Here is a 2498-nt window from a genome sequence, read left to right as displayed (position 1 = left end):
TACTGTTTAATCTCTGCGGATTAAAAAAATAATTGTAAAAATTAAACAACAAAGGAATGTCAAGGGAAGGGCATAACTGCCCATTCCCAGGGGTATGATAGCTATTCCAGTTTAATGCCTACCTTCAAAACAAAATGTTTATAGTTTCTAAATGAATACTGTACAACCACTGTCTTCAAGTGAGCTTGTTAAAACTTTCAAATACACAAAGCTTCATGTTTAAGCTTGGTAAATAACTTCAACAGGAATTGTGGCCTACCTTTATATGTAGTGTGTACCTTACAAGAAATGTTTTTAACAATCGTAACACAGTATATTTGTGCCATTAATAACGAAGTCCTCGATTTCAAGTCTGGAACATTCTCCCATGAAGGGGAGGAGGGGGAAATTCAGTCCAATGGGCCTATCTCAAGATCTTCATCTCTTGTTTGCTCTGCTGGTATTCTCTTTTCAGTAACTGGGTTAATGCTTTGAGCCCCAAATGAGATCTATTCTTTATTACCATAGATTACGTGTTGCTTAGTGCTCAGTCTCCATCTGCTCCTCTTGCGTTTTCTATCTGCTGCTTTCTTCTCATGTTGCCCTTTCAGCATATTCCTTCTGTGAGCAGTCTGAAAGTTTCTTCCACCTTTTTCTTTTCTTTTCACCTTCTGATCATCCCCTTCTTCAGAATCAGAGGTTGATGTAACCCCTGCTTTACCTAATTTTTTCCTTTTTGATTCCACTTCTTTCTTCCCCTCTTTCTTGTCTGACTCTCTTCTTGGTTTATCTTCTTCCTTTTGGCCCTCTTCACCCTTTTTCAGCTGCTTTTTAGGTTGTTCTTCCTCTTGCCCCTTTTTCTTACTTTTTTCTTCTTCACTTACCATGTGACTCTAAAGGACAAGGCTGTTTTACCATTTAGGGTCTGTCTCTTGGTTTTGGAATCTTCACTTCTGTAGCTGTAGGTCATCCTGCTTTAGGGATCACTTTTAGATTGATGTTGTTGTTGTTGTTGTTGTTATTTGCCATGGAGTCGGACCTGACTCATAGCGACCCCTCCTTGGGTTTCTGAGGCAGTATCACTATGGAAGTAGATTGCCCCATCTTCCTTCCCAGGAGTGGCTGGTGGGTTTGAACCGACAGCCTTCTGGTTAGCAGTCAAGTGCCTTAGGCACTATGCTACCAGATTAGCAGATGCTATTGGTGTTGTCACTACTCCTGCCTCCTCAGTTTCTATTTGTTTTTCTGCCTTTCTCGTTCTCCCTATTCTGGCAGCTTTCGGAGTAGTAATATCAATTGCTTTGGTCACATCCTCATTGCTGGCTTTTTCTTCATGATCGGTATGTTCCTTTGAAGCACTAGTTTCTTTTTCTTCAGCTTTAACATCAGATGATGCATTTGATTGCTTAGTTGAGGCCTGCTGACTTGAAAATTTCACTTTCGGAATGTTACCTATTTCCCATAAACCTTCATTAAAACCTTTTCATTTATTTGGCTTGCCATGTTTTCCCTTATTTTTGGAGTAAGGAAATATATCCTTTGGTCCTAAAAAAGTAGTCTCATGAGTTCCAAAAAAGAAAATGGGTAGTTTCTTTGTGGGTGGCTTTACATCTCCATCAGGAACCTCATCTACTCAGACTGTCCAATGAGGATACCCTTTCATCTTGGCAAAGGTGAAGTCTCCAGGTTTGAAATCTCAAGTCATGTTTCCAGGGTGTTGCAGGGGGTCCAGAGCCCAACGAGGAGCCGCAGTTGGACTCAGCCACTCTTAAAATAAGATTCTGGGTTTGTTTTTTGGCAAGAAAGCTCTTTTACTACAAAAAATAAGCTTTCTTTCAGAGCACAAGTGGCAATTCTCAGGTCTTATATATGACATTTGAGCTCTGATTCAGAAGCTTTGAGCTCATCCCTTTCTTTTATCATTTTTTCTAGCAAAAGTAGGACCAACCAGTCAGCTTCCTTATACTTCTCATTTTGACAGAATTGTGGAAATGTATCAAATATGTAATCACACAGAGCTTTGTGTCTCATAAATATTTGATTCAGTGATGGTATTATTTTGCATATAGTTGTCTTCTATTTTTTGAAAGTTATATTTATGCCACTTCAGTTTTATAAAAGACCTATATTTGTACCAAATAAGATTTTCACTTTTATGAAAAAAGGTAAAAAGGTAAAGTTGCATTCAACGTTTGTTTTGCAGTGAGCTGTTAAAAAGGCAGTGTGCATCCCTAGCAACGAGAGTATTGTTGCCAAGTTCCTCCTCTCAGTATCTCAGTGCCAAGCTACCATAGCTTTGAACTGTGTCTGTGAACTCTACATTAAAAAAGAAAGAAAGAAAAACACCTCACCCCCTTTGAGGGGATTTGACTCACAGCGACTCCTCCTTGGGCTTCCAAGGCAGTATCACTATGGAAGTAGATTGCCCAATCTTCCTTTCAAGAAGTGGCTGGTAGATTTGAACCACCAGCTGTCTGGTTAGCAATAAAATGCCTCAGGCACCACACCACCAGAGTTAG

The 2498-nt window shown here is 39.7% G+C and overlaps 1 pseudogene; it reads right to left on the bottom strand.

The window, feature by feature from the left end:
- Window positions 1-519: 519 nt before the first annotated feature.
- Window positions 520-1684, bottom strand: LOC103199663 (annotated as a pseudogene).
- Window positions 1685-2498: the final 814 nt, after the last annotated feature.

This window comes from Orycteropus afer, unplaced genomic scaffold (genome assembly GCF_000298275.1).
Source record: "Orycteropus afer afer isolate SDZICR_OR568_19922 unplaced genomic scaffold, OryAfe1.0 scaffold00116, whole genome shotgun sequence".
NCBI lineage: Eukaryota > Metazoa > Chordata > Mammalia > Tubulidentata > Orycteropodidae > Orycteropus > Orycteropus afer.
Note: the sequence above shows the minus strand (reverse complement) of the source record. Positions and strands in the feature narration are given on the sequence as shown.